Consider the following 17,330-nt stretch of genomic DNA (forward strand, 5'->3'; position numbering starts at 1 on the left):
ATCCTCAGCACCCCTACCCTTCCCTGATCTGTTGTTCTCCATAGCCCCAGCCACCATCTCAAATGCAAGTTTCTTAAGGCACCTTTTCCATCCAGTTTGTGGACTACCCTCAGCACTTAGAACACTACATGGCTCAGAGTAGGCATGGGTGAATATTTGTTGTGATTAAATAAATTTATGTTATCAGCTTTCACTAGGCTCTGAGAGAAATAAAAATAACTAGGCCATTCCTGCCTTCAAGTAGAAAAGATTACAGTCTTGAATGTTAGGAAATTACTTAGTTCCCATGTTTTGTTTTGTTTTTTTAATGTGAAGAAATAAAGAGGGATAACCCAATTTGTTGCATTTGTGTATTACTTTTTAGATTATATCTAGCATGTGATCAGCTCAAAAATAAATTAACCAATACCATGAAAAATACAAAAAAGAGGGAAGAGCAAAATTGTCTAGTTTTGTAAAGTGACCAAAAAGCATTTTCTAGCCAATTCATTTCCTTGAGATATATAACAATTTGTATGACAGCATATATTTCTTTATTATAAAGTTTGTGAGGCTTAGAAAAGACATTTTAAGAATAACTATGCATTGTCCCTTTCTATAGTACTAAATCTGCCACAGAACATATCAAGGCTCTAAGGGTATTTTTAGGTTTCCTTTTTTAGATTATAAACATATACAACTGAAATGGAATCTGCCCACTTTTGTTAATTCTGCCTGGATAATCCCTGTTTACACCATTGCCTCCAAAGTTTACTCCCTCTTAAAAGCTCTCCATGAGCCCACGGGGAATTGTCTGAAAGACGTTCAGAAGTTGTATCACTTCATTTAATGGTATTTAGTGACAGCAAAGACTGAAAGTCTGAAGTGGAAGGAAAAGCCTTAATTCTACCCCTAATTATCATGATTGAGCTCTGACATTTGACTTGCTCCTTTTATTTGGGACTCTTGCTGTCTTCCACCATCTACACTCAGTGTGCTGTAGTAATGAGCAGAACTCCTGGGCTGTCAGAGGGCATTCTGCAGCCACACACTCTACATGCAGCCAAACAAATCCATGCATGGTTCTCCCAATATGTCGAGCTATTTCAAGCCCCTAAGCCTCTGCCCAGGATGTTTCCATTACATGGAAGTCTCTCACTTGCCTATCTGCCTAGCTAAATCTTAATCATTTTTCCTGACTCAAGTTATTACCTCCAAAGTCCCCTTTTTGACACCTCAGATAGTGAGTTACTCCCTTCCCTGGGCTCCTATGGCACTTAGCTCCTACCTCAATGACAGCATTAATCATCATATTAGTTAGATTGCTGCTGTTTTTGTTGTTTAGTTGCTAAGTTTTGTCCAACTCTTTGCAACCTCATGGACTGCAGCCTGCCAGGTTCCTTTGTCCATGTGATTTCCCAGGCAAGAATACTGGAATGGGTTGCCATTTCCTTCTTCGGGGGATCATCCCAATCCAGGGATTGAACCCACATCTCCTGCTTGGCCAGCGGATTCTTTACCACTGACCCACGTGGGAAGAACAGGCTAGCTTATATTACAGTAACAATCAACTCCCCAAATCCTAATTATTTATAAACAAGGGCATATTTCTCTTTCAAGCAAAATCTGCTCAGGTAATGATGATTCCTTGTCTTCCATGAAGACTTAGTGACCCCAGCTAATGATGATTTTTCTACCTGTACCAACAAGAGCATATGATCTATTCATTCAGGATGACTGAAGAGGAAAACACTTGTTTGGAAGTGAAGTTTCATCCACAGCCCATTAGCCAGAAATGGTCACTCTGATCCTGCCTGACTACAAATGTGTACCCAGGAGAAAAGCTTAAGGTATGGATGAACGTGACAAGTCTGACTGCAGTGAATTTTGATGTCGTCTATCTAGTCAAGGTAAATATCTCCAATAATAGAGTGTGAGCATTTTAACTGGAGGGAAGAATCATAATTATTCTTCTCACTTCTGTAGCCCCAGTTCTGAAAACAATGCCTGAACCCTAGAAGGTACCCAATAAATATTGAATGAATGAATGAATAGACTAATTGAGATCAACTGCCTGGAACTGAGAGAGCTCAGCATCTCTAAAAGTACGTAGTCACCTAATATCAGGAAGAAAGTAAGGTTTGTTGGGGAAATTAAAGAGAGAAAATAGATGTTAGGGAAGGATTAGTATTGGCTATGACACTTCACAATTAGTTGTTGATTGAGTAAATGGATGGATGGGTGAGTGGATGGATGGATGATGGATAGGTGGGTGGATGGATGGTTTGGCAGAATACCTCCCCATCCCTGCTGCCAATGATCCTACTCTTGTTCAGATCATCATCGTTATCATCTACATTATTATAACTGCCACCATAATAAACATTGTCTACAGTCTTGTCTTTCCCTCTCAATATATTTTCTACACCGATGTCAGTCATCGTTCTAGAACTCAGGTTAAATCCTGACATCACCCTACTTTCTTTTTAAAAAATCAATTATTCCATCATTTTTAAAAAAGAAAAATATTCAGAGTCCTTCATCTGATATTCAGTATCCCTTGCAGCATGATTGGAACTTGTGCCTTTACCATCCTCCACCTGTGTCTTCCTACACTTGTCCCCACACAGACCCAATTAGCTGTGGCCACAAAGCTTAGGCTATTAGCTATTCTCTGAAAAGGATGTGCATGTTCCTGTAGCTGATCCTGTGCTCATGTTTTCCTTTCCCTCCCTATTACAGGTGTCTAAGTCAACTGGTATTTCCTCTGTGAAGCCTCCCCAGGTCACCTTCAGACAGGGTTCATCACTTCCTTCTGCGTTCTCCCATTATACTTAATTGGTGCTTCTCTGTAATACTGCACTTGGAATAATAGGCTTTGTATTTGAATTTAAAACAGTAGAGCTGGAAAAAGGACACTCTAGTTGTATATGCATTATCTATTAGACTGTGCTTCCCTGAAAGCCAGGACCACATTTGACTGTCCTGATAAGGATGGTGCACCACATATCATAAGCAACCAGTCACTCATTGTTTCATTCAACAAAACTTACTGAATGTCTAACACGGCCAGGCAGTGAGCAAGGACGATAAACATTTGCAGAAATTACAATTAAATCCTAAGTAGAGTTCTGTTCTCCCACAGCCCTCTTTCAGTTTCACATTGTACACTATGCCATGTGATGTTTTAAGTCATTAATAAAGCCAACTTCATAATTAAAAGTACCTTCATTATCTTGTCCGGATGCCTATAGCACTTTTGATGTATATTCTTCAAAAGAGCAAAACACAGACCCTCACTGTGAACTACTTCCCTGATAGTATCTCAAATTCATTTCTCAGGAGATTGGATTGCCACTCTCTGAGTTTTATGGAAGTTTTATTGGTCAATCTGACCTTTTGGATATGAACATATATTGGTTACAGGATGCAGAAGTCAGGCTCTCCGTTAGTGGTGTGCATTTATTGCTACACACATCCCCATTACTCAAGACAAAATGTCTGTGGTGTTTTTAAGATGATCCTTAATCTTTTCAAGAGCCACATAAAATTGTTCTAGCACTCATCAGGCTTTCATTGTATTTCTTTTTAAGGCATCAATAGAGCAAAATGTGAATGGTTTCAAACAGCTTCTGTTTTCTTCACAGTGGAGAAGTTGGGTGCATTTCCTCCCAGAGGATTTAATAGCAGAGAACCAGCTCTCCATGCTAAGCCATCCTTCTCCCTTCAGACCAGGCCCCAGAACTCCTATTAAAGTTAATGGGGACAATTATGTCCACAAAGCAAAGGGAAAATAAACCCCTTCATTTGTAAATTAGCTTGATTCCAGGAGATTTTCTCTATCAAACCAAGAAAGAATAACATGAAAACACGTCAATCATGACTCCCTCAATTTAATTGTCTGAAACAAATGTTCATCTGGGCAGCCTCCCATTCGCTCCAAGAAGAGAGACAGCAAACTCTCAACCACTCCTAGGGACATGAGTCGTGAATTCCTCCACTATTTCCTTCCCAAGGCCTTTTAGTAAATGATAAACGGTGAGTCTGTCGATAGTGTTTGGTAATCCTATACAGCTTTATAGATTAGGTCTCACTCTCCAGAAGCCATTTACTATGGAGATACATGGTTTTGTTTTCAACTGTGCTCACTATTTGTTTTTTTCTTTTTTTTTTTTTTCAGAAAGAATAGAGTAGACATCTCTCTCTTTTTTTTATACTACAAAAAACTGAAAAATACACTTTCCCCTTTCTAAAAACATCTAAATTCAGTTCTAACACAGTGATAAACTGACTGTCTATGATAAGGCTGAGACTTGCAAGAGCACTGACCCAGAATAGTACCTATAATTAACAGTTTCCTTTGGAGTGTCTTCCTTTCTGGGGAAATGCACTCAGCAAGCATTCAGGCATTATTTAGATATGCGGACTGCAGGGACACTTCTGATGCAACAGCCAAGATTCACCTGCCCAGACTCCCCTGGAGGTCACCAGTGGTTAAAAATTCGTTTGTCAATTCGGGGGACATGGGTTCAACCCCTGCTCTGGGAGGATTCCACGTGTTGAGGGGCAACTAAGCCCATGTGGTGCAGCTACTGAAGCCCATGCACCCTACAACCCATGCTCTGAAACAAGAAAAGCCATCACAATGAGAAGCCCGAGCAGTGCAGCTAGAGAGTAGCGCCTGCTCCACTGCAACTAGAGAAAGCAAGTGCACAGCAACAAAGACCCAGCACAGACAAAAATAAGTTAGGTAATTTTTTTAAAAGATTCTCTTGCCCATTTTGCCTTTGGAATAAAACTAACATATCTCAAAAATACAATGAGGTGCAGAGATTTATTTCCACATATAGACAGGTGTCGTCCATACAGTGTTCTCCTGGGACGTTCCATCTTCATTTTCCTGCCTGGTCTCTCTCCTTCTGCACCACAGTGACTCAGGGCAGAACACACAACAAGATCACGAGCTTTATCCCAACTGGGCACTTTGCCTTCTCTAGGACGTGCTGCCCCTCGTAGATAATGGCACTATAGCTATGGCTGTTTGGTCCTGACAGCCAGAGTTCCCAATAGGTTAAGTAAGGAATGGTTTCATTCTGCTGTCGTCATATTCCTTCTATGTTCAATGGCAAACCTGTTCTCCTTCAAAAATAAGCAAATGTTTTAAAGCAGGGGTCCCCAACCTCCGGGTCTCAGACCAGTACCTCCTGTCATATCAGTGACAGCATTAGATTAGAAATAAAGTGCATAATAAATATAATGGGCTTGAATCATCACCAAACTATTTCCCCCCCTTCCCAGTCTATGGAAAAATTATCTTCCACGAAACCAGTCCCTGATGTCAAAAAGGTTGGGGACCACTGTTTTAAAGGTTCAAACTCAATATTAAAGCTACAAAGAATAACGCAAATTGGTATATGTAATATATAATACATTTCAAAATGATACACACTTAGAATAAAATTAAAGGGGAAAAAACCTTCAAAATATAGTGAGACTGATTCCAGCATTATCTATAATACCAAGAAATGGTACAAGAAATGATTCATCCTCACTGAGTCTCCAGTGCCTGTACAAAAATTCATTAGAGAGTGATCAACAAATATTTATTAAATAAATGAATGGAAAATAAATTATGGGACTTTCCCATAGTTTGAAACTTTAATTCCTTTTAGATAAGAAATATAATGCTTTGATGATGCTGGCAGATAGTACTTACTTTTGTAGGGATGAAGTATATACTGAGAAGGAATATTTTGTGGGATGCTGGGGGTATCATTTGAATAGTTACATGGAAATATTGTATTGGCAAAAAAATGTTCAGGTTTTTCTGCAAGATGTTATGAATGCTACAGGTGTTATGTGTATAATATATATATAAATATGAAAATATGTACATATGTGTAAGATACATACACATAAAATGTGTGTGAGATGTGTATATATGCAAGCATATTTGTATATATATATATGTGTGTGTGTGTACAAATTCATCCAGATGAACACTGTAGACAACCTAAAGAGCATATAATCACCTCACACCAGTGTCACCGAGGGAGTGTGCTCTTAGGGAAAGAGACCCCATTAGCCACATGACCTTTGAACTGGTCACTCAGACCCTTCATTAGGCTTCAATTTCCTCTTTAAAAACAAGACACTATGATTAGGTCCAAGGTCACCATCAACTCTATCTTTCTATATTTCAATGAAAGATGAGTTTTATTGTACAAGCAGCACTTCTGAAGTCTTCAACTTGATTTAAGAGAATACCTACAGAATTAGACTTTTATGTTTAACTTTTCATTTACATAAAATTGGCTTTGCTTTCATTTCCCAATTCAATGATGGAAGTGACTATTGTCTCATATGATGAACATTCAACAAATATTAGAAGCAAACAACTTTATCATTTTTTACATTGTGCCAAATTGATTATACCCTGTTCATCCTCAATAAATATTAATGGCTTTGATGCTCATAAAGCTAATTATCTCCAATACCCCAGATTTAACATACCACCACAAAGTAAGTTAGTTCATCTTCATTTTAGGAGTCTGCACCATCCTCAAAATTTTTTATAAGACAATCCCTGATATTATAAATTAAACATTAATATCTTGACCAAGCTGGGTGAAAACTAGGAAAGCTCAAAGACTGAATTTCAGTTTTGAACTCGCTCTAGGATCATAAAAGGCCAAAAACAAATGAGGCATATCCAAGTAAGTTTCTATGCACTAATATTCTAGCAGGATTAGTGTAGTTGCTTTAGAGGATTAATGAACTCAAGGTTCTGTCTTAACCTAAAGCTGGAGCTTCTTGATATTGATTAAGTGTCACCATGAATTACACAGACTTGTGTTGCTGGACCAAAGACATCCATCATATATTCCCCATCAACAGTCTCTTATTAAAGAAGCTGCCTCACCCACTTAGAAGGGGCAACTGCCCACCACAATTGCTGGGATTGGGGAAGACAGAACACGCTCTAGGCTGGATTGTCACTCCTCCCAGGCAGGAATCTGGAACTAAGAAACAGACTCTGAATTAGGCAGATGGTGTTGGAGCTGAAGGTTCATGTACAGTCAGGTCTGCATGGCAGGCAAAAGCCAGATATTGTGCAAAGCTATCATCTTCGTCCATTGAGCTACTATAACAAACAGAATATTGTAGACTGAGTGGTTTATAAACTGGGTCATTTCTCATAGCTCTGAAGCCTGGAAGTCCAAAATCAAGGTCCCAAAAGTAAAATGATTCAGTTATACATGTATTTTTAAATATTCTTTTCCATTATGTTTTATTATAGTGCAGTGACCTTGTTGTTTAACTTGTTGTTGTTCAGTTGCTCAGTTATGTCCGACTCTTTGTAACCCCATGGACTACAGCAGGCCAGGCTTCCCTGTCCTTCACCATCTCCCGGAGTTTGCTCACACTCATGACCATTGAGTTGTCCATCCAACCATCTCATCCTCTGTCGCCCTCTTCTCCTGCCTTCAAAAATCTTTCCCAGCATCAGGGTCTTTTCCAATGAGTCAGCTCTTGGCATCAGGTGGCCAAAGTATTGGAGCTTCAGCTTCAGTATAAGTCCTTCCGATGAATATTCAGGACTGGTTTCCTTTAGCATTGATGGGTTTGATCTCCTTGCTGGCCAAGAGATTCTCAAGAGTCTTCTCAAGCACCACATTCGAGGGCATCAATTCTCCTGTGCTCAGTCTTTTTTACTGTCCAGCTCTCACATCCGTACATGACTCACAGAAAAACCATAGCTATGACTTTGTTGTTTAATAGCATACAGTTTGACTCTCAGTTCAGTTCAGTTCAGTCGCTCAGTCGTGTCCGACTCTTTGCGACCCCATGAATCACAGCATGACAGGCCTCCCTGTCCATCACCAACTCCCGGAGTTTACTCAAATTCATGCCCATTGAGTTGGTGATGCCATCCAGCCATCTCATCCTCTGTTGTCCCCTTCTCCTCCTGCCCCCAATCCCTCCCAGCATCAGGGTCTTTTTCAATGAGTCAACTCTTCGCATGAGGTGGCCGAAGTATCGGAGTTTCAGCTTCAGCGTCAGTCCTTCCAATGAGCACCCAGGACTGATCTCCTTTAGGATGGACTGGTTGGATCTCCTTGCAGTCCAAGGGACTCTCAAGAGTCTTTCCCAACACCACAGTTCAAAAGCATCAATTTTTCGGCGCTCAGCTTTCTTCACAGTCCAACTCTCACATCCATACATGACCTGGAAAAACCATAGCCTTGACTAGACAAACCTTTGTTGGCAAAGTAATGTCTCTGCTTTATAATATGCTATCTAGGTTGGTCATAACTTTCCTTCCAAGGAGTAAGCGTCTTTTAATTTCATGGCTGCAATCACCATCTACAGTGATTTTGCAGCCCAAAAAAATAAAGTCTGACACTGCTTTCACTGTCTCCCCATCTATTTCCCATGAAGTGACGGGACCAGATGCCATGATCTTAGTTTTCTGAATGTTGAGCTTTAAGCCAACTTTTTCACTCTCCTCTTTCACTTTTATCAAGAGGCTTTTTAGTTCCTCTTCACTTTCAGCCATAAAGGTGGTGTCATCTGCATATCTGAGGTTGTTGATATGTCTCCTGGCAATCTTGATTACAGCTTATGCTTCTTCCAGCCCAGCGTTTCTCATGATGTACTCTGCATATAAGTTAAATAAGCAGGGTGACAATACATAGCCTTGACGGACTCCTTTTCCTATTTGGAACCAGTCTGTTGTCCCATGTCCAGTTCTAACTGTTGCTTCCTGACCTGTGTATAGGTTTCTCAAAAGGTGCGTCAGGTGGTCTGGTATTTCCACAGTTTATTGTGATCCACACAGTTGAAGACTTTGGCATAGTCAATAAAGCAGAAATAGATGTTTTTCTGGAGCTCTCTTGCTTTTTCGATGATCCAGCGGATGTTGGCAATTTGATCTCTGGTTCCTCTGTCTTTTCTAAAAACAGCTTGAACATCTGAAAGTTCATGGTTCACGTATTGCTGAAGCATGGCTTGGAGAATTTTGAGCATTCCTTTACTAGCGTGGGAGATAAGTGCAATTGTGTGGTAGTTTGAGCATTCTTTGGGATTGCCTTTCTTTGGGATTGGAATGAAAACTGACCTTTTCCAGTCCTGTGGCCACTGCTGAGTTTCCCAAATTTGCTGGCATACTGAGTGCAGCACTGTAACAGCATCATCTTTCAGGATTTGAAATAGCTCAACTGGAATTCCATCACCTCCACTAGTTCGTAGTGATGCTTTCTAAGGCCCACCTGACTTCACATGCCAGGATGTCTGGTTCTAGGTGAGTGATCACACCATCGTGATTATCTGGGTCATGAAGATCTTTTTTGTACAGTTCTTCTGTGTATTCTTGCCACCTCTTCTTAATATCTTCTGCTTCTGTTAGGTCCATACCATTTCTGTCCTTTATCAAACCCATTTTTGCATGAAATGTTCCCTTGGTATCTCTAATTTTCTTCAAGAGATCTCTAGTCTTTCCCATTCTCTTGTTTTCCTCTATTTCTTTGCATTGATCGCTGAGGAAGGCTTTCTTATCTCTCCTTGCTGTTCTTTGGAACTCTGCATTCAAACAGGAATATCTTTCCTTTTCTCCTTTGCTTTTTGCTTCTCTTCTTTTCACAGCTATTTGTAAGGCCTCCTCAGACAGCCATTTTGCCTTTTTGCATTTCTTTTCCATGGGGATCATCTTGATCCCTGTCTCCTGTACAATGTCACGAACCTCCGTCCATAGTTCATCAGGCACTCTATCAGATCTAGTCCCTTAAATCTATTTCTCACTTCCACTGTATAGTCATAAGGTATTTGATTTAGGTCATACCTGGATGGTCTAGTGGTTTTCCCTAGTTTCTTCAATTGAAGTCTGAATTTAGCAATAAGGAGTTCATGATCTGAGCCACAGTCAGCTCCCGGTCTTGTTTTTGCTGACTGTATAGAGCTTCTCCATCTTTGGCTGCAAAGAATATAATCAATCTGATTTCGGTGTTGACCATCTGGTGATGTCCATGTGTAGAGTCTTCTCTTGCGTTGTTGGAAGAGGATGTTTGCTATGACCAGTGCGTTCTCTTGACAAAACTCTATTAGCCTTTGCCCTGCTTCGTTCTGTACTCCAAGGCCAAATTTGCCTGTTACTCCAACAGTTTGACTCTACCTTTTGCTAAATAAAAGTCCCTTGTGGTTCAGGTAGGTGCACCACAGGGACCACAATGAGAAGCAAAGAGCAAATGGTAGTCTGGGCAGCAAAGAAGACCCTTTTAAGCCCATTCCTGGGAATCATGGTCCTGGCAAGACAAAGACCCACCCATAGTCACTAAAACTGCAGAGGTAGGACTGGGACACTCACTGCCTGCCATCTAACATCAGAGACCATGTATCATACTCTCACCATTAAGGACTAGGCTTTATGACAGAAGGCAGTCTCAAAAGAGGGGATTGTTCATCTTTTTTTCAAATTTTTATTTTATAATGCAATATAGTTGAAATGCAATGTGTTGGTTTCAGGTGTACTGCGAAGTGATTCAGTTGTATATACACATATTTATTCTTTTTCAAAATCTTTTCCCATTCAAGTTATTACAGAATATTGAGTAGAGTTCCCTGTGCTATACAGTAGGTCCTGTTGGTTACCTATTTTAAATAGTGTGTGTATGTCAATCCCAAACTCCCATTTGATCCCTCCTCCCCACACCTTTTCCCTTTGGTAACCATAAGTTTGTTTTCTGATTCTGTGGTTCATCTTGATTTATGCAAAGTGCAAGTCAGCCATAGGAGTCTAGAAAACTTCTATGAGCTTCTAACATTTTTCTAGACCTCAAAGGGGCTTTAAGAATAATACTTTGGAGAGTTAGACATAAATGATTTCTGAATAATGGATTACATTTACTTGGATAGATCAGAATTTCACAGCACAAAGTAGGTTAAAATACTTGGCTACATCCTATGCTCTGGTGTAGCCAAATGTCTAGGGAAAGCATGACAACATGGACACCACTGGGCTGCCTCCCTCACTGTTCTGCTTCCATGTGCATCTCTCTCTTTTTATTTTTTTTTCTTCCATGCTGCCAGGAACATGTACTAGACTTAAGGGACAGCATAAGGAATAATAGCCTGCAGCTCGAGAGATCCCACTACTATTTCCCATGAAGAATCTGGATTCCCCAGAGATGCCATGTTCAGCAAATATGAACAAACACAGCAAAAATCCACACTGTGTCTCAGCCACACCAAGGTGGTCTTCTTCAGTATTTCATCCAACTTCACTCAATTCCAGCTTTCTGCTTGTCTGAGAAACAGATGAGGGCAGTGACCACAGGACCAGCTCTATAATTTGAGGAGCTCAGTGAGAAATAAGAATGTAGGCCCCTTGACCAGGAAGTATTAAGAGTGTCAAGACAGCAAAAACAGCATTTAAAGAAGTGAGGAAAGCACAGGTCATGAAGTCAGTTCTGCCTGGCAATGCCCCGAGGCATTTCCTTCTTTCACATTTCTTATTGTAAAGAAAAACAAGATGATGGCAGAATAATCAATGTGAACTCAGATTAAACATTCAGTTAGAGGACTTCCCTGGTGGTCCAGTGTAAAAATTCAGCTTGCAACGTGAGGGACTCAGGTTCAATCCCTAGTCAGGGAACTGGGATTCCACATGCCTCAGGGCAACTTAGCCTGCATGCCACAACTGAGCCCTGAGCCACATGCTGCCTGAACTCGACAACAAGAGAAGACTTGGTGCTACAATGAAGATGCAGCAGAACCAAAGATTTTTTTTTAATAATTTTTAAAAAATATTTTTAAAATGCAGTTAGGATGTGAGATTATGATTTAATGATTTGGATTTCCCAACTACTGTTAATAAAATCAAGGGATGGGGTCAGATTTCAAGTGGTATCACAGCAAGAGAGAAAAAGCTGATGTTTAGACTGAACCAGCAGAATTTCAATGAACAGAGAGTTCAGGGGTTCCAGGAGAGGGGTGAAGTGATGACGGTCCTTGAAGCCCCTGTTGTGTGTCCTATGGGAGTTTTGATGCAGCTGTTGGTGCAGTGAAACAATTCTCTTTAAAAACCAATGGCACCATTTTATAACAACAACAAAAAAATATTTTTTTAATTGAAGTATAGTTCATATACAATGTTGTGTTAATTACTGCTATACAGCAAAGTGATTCAGTTATACGTATATATACATTCTTTTTCATTATGGTTTATCACGGGATATTGAATATAGTTTTCTGTGCTGTACAATAGGACCTTGTTGTTTATCTATCCTATATATAAAAGCTTTCATCTGCTAACCCCAACTTCCAACTCCATCCATCCCCCAAATCTCTCTCCCTTGGCAACTACAAGTCTGTTCTCTATATACGTGAGTTTGTTTCTGTTTCATAGATAGATTCATTTGTGTCATATTTCAGATTCCATATATAAGTGATATCACATGGTATTTGTGATATACTTCATTTACTTTCTGATTTACTTCATTTAGTATAATGGTCTCTAGTTGCATTCATGTTGCTGCAAACAGCATTATTTCATTCTTTTTATGGGTGAGTAATATTCCATTGTATATATATACCACATCTTCTTTATCCATTCCTCTATTGATGGACATTTAGGTTATTTCTTTGTCTTGGCTATTGTGAATAGTGCTGCTATAAACATAGGGGTCATATATCTTTTTGAATTATAGTTTTGTCTGTATATATGCCCAGGAGTGGGATTGCTGAATCATACAGTAATTCTAGTTTTAGTTTTTTGTGGAACCTCCATACTGTTGTCCACAGTGGTTGCACCAATTTGTATTCCCACCAACAATATAGGAGGGTTCCCTTTTCTCCATATCCTCTCCAGCATTTATCTGTAGACTTTTTAATGATGGTTATTCTGACTGGTATGAGGGGGTACCTCAGTGTAGTTTTGATTTGCATTTCTCTAATAATTAGTAATGTTGAGCATCTTTTCATGTGCCTATTGACCATCTGTATGTGTTCTTACACCAGGAAAGATTTTTAAAGAATGTGGAATAGCTCCAGGAGGTTTACTATGTGCTTTACAGACTTTAATTTTACCATATGCTTTATTCAATGTGGCCTAATAGAGATTTCCACATCTTCTTTGACAGTTATCAGGGAAGACACGCAGAATAACAACTTGGGTACAGAGTCATCCTGTAACAAGCCCATTTGAGGTTAGTCTTCAAGAATCATAGTAAAATGGGGCTTCCCTGGTGGTTCAGTGGTAAAGAATCTACCTGCCAACGCAGGAGACATGGGTTCAATCGTTGGTCCAAGAAGATCCTACACGCCTTGAAGCAAAATAAGTATGTATGCACAACAATTGAGTCTATGCTCTAGAGTCCATGAGCCTCAACTACTGAGCCCAAGTGCCCTAGAGAACAAGAGAAGCCACCTCAATAAGAAGGCCATGCGTTGCACCTAAAGAGTAGTCCCCACCCTCTGCAGCTAGAGAAAAGCCCACAGAGCAACAAAGACCCAGCACAGCCAAACATAAATGAATAAAATTATTTTAAAAAAGAATCATAGTACCTAAATGTAGGCATTGCCTATAAGCAATTCTTTAAGAATAATCTGTACACGGCACAGATTTATCTATTTATCTTTTAAAGAAATAACTTTTCCCCCGTGGATAAAATTCTGAGCTTGTGGAGCACACAATTAAAATCCCTTGGTTATTTCAATCTCTCCTATTATGAGGAGCACATTAGAGCTTTTCTAATTTATCTGTAAAATTTGTCATATTATATTACAATGAGCATTTTATAAGTTCTGTAGTTTTCAGTTTCTCATTAGTCTTTTCTGTTTGTTTGCCTGTGGTGTCTATTAAGACTTGCTTTTAGGAAAAAATGAGACAAGACAGAGTCAGTTTTATGTTCTTTACACACAGTTCTCTCTCATTTTAAAAATAGAGTTTATTCTATTTTTTTTTTTATTTTTAGTAAATCACAAGGTTCGTTATAAGCATTCCATTGTATCATATGTTTTATCTTTTGGGGGGTAGAATTTTATTATCGTTTGTTTCTTTCCTTAGAAGTTTTTTAGTGTTTTATCTTATTTACTTGTGAAGATGGATGAATCTGTTTTTATGTGCTTATCAAAAAAGTATTGGTATCTTCCCTGGCAGTCCAGTGGTTAAGACTCCAAGCTTCCAGTGCAGGGGGCACAGGTTTGATCCCTGATCTGGGGATTAAGATCCCACATGCTATGCAGTGCATCCAAAAAATAAATAAATATCAAGAATAAAAAACCAGTGCTTCATGTGTTTCAGATAATAAATGTTAATTCAATAATCAAACTAGAAAATGGTCAATATGTTAAAGACTTGGCTTTACATGAAGAATCAATAGAATTCCATTCAGGAAACAGGATTAAGTATCTACCAGGCACCTTTACCAAGCTAGGTACTACAGATGTAAAGATAAATTGAACTTGAACCTGGCCCTGTGCGACTTTGCTATGTGTAAGTAATTGCAGGCAATAAAAGCTCCAAACACTGCAGTCTGATGACAGACTTGAAAAAAGAAGGCTTTTCTGGCACAGTGAACCAGATGACGTCATCATCTTTCATTTCAAATCTCTGGCATTTCATACACAGCAGAGTGTTGTCTAACAATATGAGGGCTTAATTCCCTTCATACGCTCCATATGGGGACATTTCCTAGCAGACTGGAAAGTATTTCAAACAACATAATCTACATTTGTCAGATTGAGTGAGCAAAGGCCATCTGAGGACACATTTATTTCCCTTGACTTTCTTCTCCAGAGATTTTTCAATTCCTTCCAAGTGTTCAAGATTCGGTAGTTGATGACTGATCTCAGAGCAACAGCGATGAATCAGGCAAGTCTGGCTGCAGGCACCGCGGACACATTCTACTTAGGCTGAAGTCATCCTGTGAAGCCATCTAAGTTAGACGTGGTTAGAGCCACATTGGCGCTATCAACAAATTTTCGCAAATGAAAAAATAAGTTGGAAGTAAGAGTCTTATTTCTTCTTATTTCTAAGTAAAAGATTCTTATTTCTTCATATTTGAATACATTTAGGTGATCTAAATGAAGGAGACTTTATCACCATGGGATTTACTGCATTTGAAGGTGTATTTCTGGCCTGGAGAATTCCATGGACTGTATAGTCCATGTGGTCACAAACAGCCAAACAGAAAATCGACTGAGCAATTTTCACTTTGGGCTTCCCTGATAGCTCAGTTGGTAAAGAATCTGCCTGCAAAGCAGAAGACCCCAGTTCGATTCCTGGGTCAGGAAGATCCGCTGGAGAAGGGATAGACTACCAATTCCATATTCTTGGGCTTCCCTTGTGGCTCAGCTGGTAAAGAATCCGCCTGCAAAAAAAAAAAAAAAAGAATCCGCCTGCAATGTGGGAGACCTGGGTTCAATCCCTGGGTTGGGAAGATTGCCTGGAAAAGTGAAAGGCTACCCACTCCAATACTCTGGCCTGGAGAATTCCATGGACTATATAGTCCATGGGGTCGCAAAGAGTTGGACATGACTGAGCCACTTTCACTTTCACTTGTGAAGTTGGAGTTGTATATAGATGTTCACTTGTGGGTCTGTGTGTGTGTGCATGCACACCTGTTTCTTTGGCAAGGAAAGAGAAAAGTTAGGGTGAGGGAGTGCAGCGTTCAGGGACCTACTGAAGCAAGTTTGAAGAGATGGACTGTCTAAAGGAAGCCAGGCTGCAGACTACTGCAGGTCCACTCTTTCTTGTTGGAGGCATCTTTGGCCTTGCTCATCTGCATGCAAGGCAGAGCAGGTCCAGGGTGGACACAGGACTGGGAAGGCTTTAGTGGAGTAAACACGGCAGATAACATATGATGTGCTTGCTGTCTTAGCCCAGGACGACCATAACAAAGACCTCAGCCTGCATGACTTAAACAACAGACATTTATTTCTCACAGATGGAGGCTGGGAAGTCCCAGACCAAGGTACCAGCAGATTCCATTCTTGGTGAGAACTCCCTTGCAGGCTTACAGACAGCCACTTTCTCATAGTGTCCTCACATAGCCTACTTCCACAAAGTATATACTAGTCTTCACCTGACTGACCATTTCTAAGACAGTTTCAGTAAGGAGAAAGAGAAACCAATGTGATCTAGCTTAATCCAAAAATGCTTACAATTTTGTCAATTATATATCAATAAAGTAGAATAAATTATTGTCAATTATTAAAATAAATAAGTAAAAGAAAGCATCCTTATTTTGTAAAGCAGGGAGGGAAAATATAAAATTACAGGGAAGTCTCATAGAACAGGAATGCATCCATTTATTTATTCAAAAACTACATATTGAGTAACTAATATGTGCTAAATTCAGTGATATGTTCTGGGTATTCATCAGTGAAAGAGACAGGCCTACACCCTGCTTATATTCTGGTAGAGGCATACATAAACAAAGTAATCACACAACTACATATATCATTAGAAATTGTGTTGAGTGCTCCAAGGAAAAGGTATAGGGTGTTTCAGAAAGTTTAACAGGAGGGCCTGACTTAGCTTAGAGGTTCAGGAGAGAATTTGCTGAGGAGTACATGGCTTTCCTGATGAATTCTACTAAGCCTTCAAGGAATAAACTATACCAAATCAACCCACACACTTTCAGAAAACAGAAGAGAGACGATTTCTCAACTGATTTTATGAGGGCAGCTTTACCATAATACCAAAATTATATAAAATTTTCCCCTCAAAGATAACTGGATACTTCCATGAAGATGTGGCAGGCAGAATAATGTCCCTACACAAATATGTCCATGCCCTAGTCCCCAGAACCTTTAACGTTACCTCAAATGGCAAAAAGGACTTTGTAGGTGTCATTAAATGAAGGATCCTGAGACGGGAGATTATCCCAGATTATCCAGTGGGACCTGATGCAATCAAAAGGGTCTTATAAGATAGAGGCAGGCTGGAGGAGTCAAAATTAGAGAACATGGAGATGTGATGACAGAAGCAGAGACGAGAGTGATGCTTAAGATGTAAAAAGGGGCTACAAGAAGCTAAAAAAATCAAGGAAATGGATGGATTCTCCCTTCAGAATCTCCAAAAGGAATCAGCCCAGCCAACTCCTTAACTTTACCCCAGTGAAATGGCTTTGGGGATTCTGACCTCCAAAATTGTAAGAAGATAAATTTGTGTTCTATGCCATGAAACATATGGCAGTTTTTACAGTGGCAACAGGAAACTAACACAGCATAGTTGTAAGAATCCTCAACAAAATTTTATCAAACCAAGTCCATCAATATATAAGGAGAATACATCATGAGCGAGTGAGGTGCATCCCAGGAATTCAAGGTTGATAGTCAACATAATTAAT

At 39.7% G+C, this 17,330-nt stretch overlaps 1 non-coding gene across 1 annotated transcript; it reads left to right on the top strand.

The window, feature by feature from the left end:
* Nucleotides 1-15,198: 15,198 nt before the first annotated feature.
* TRNAC-GCA lies at nucleotides 15,199-15,271 on the top strand. Its single transcript has one exon. It is a non-coding gene; the product is annotated as a tRNA-Cys (tRNA).
* The last annotated feature ends 2,059 nt before the right edge of the window (nucleotides 15,272-17,330 follow it).

Source organism: Cervus elaphus, chromosome 23, assembly GCF_910594005.1.
Source record: "Cervus elaphus chromosome 23, mCerEla1.1, whole genome shotgun sequence".
NCBI classification, from domain to species: domain Eukaryota; kingdom Metazoa; phylum Chordata; class Mammalia; order Artiodactyla; family Cervidae; genus Cervus; species Cervus elaphus.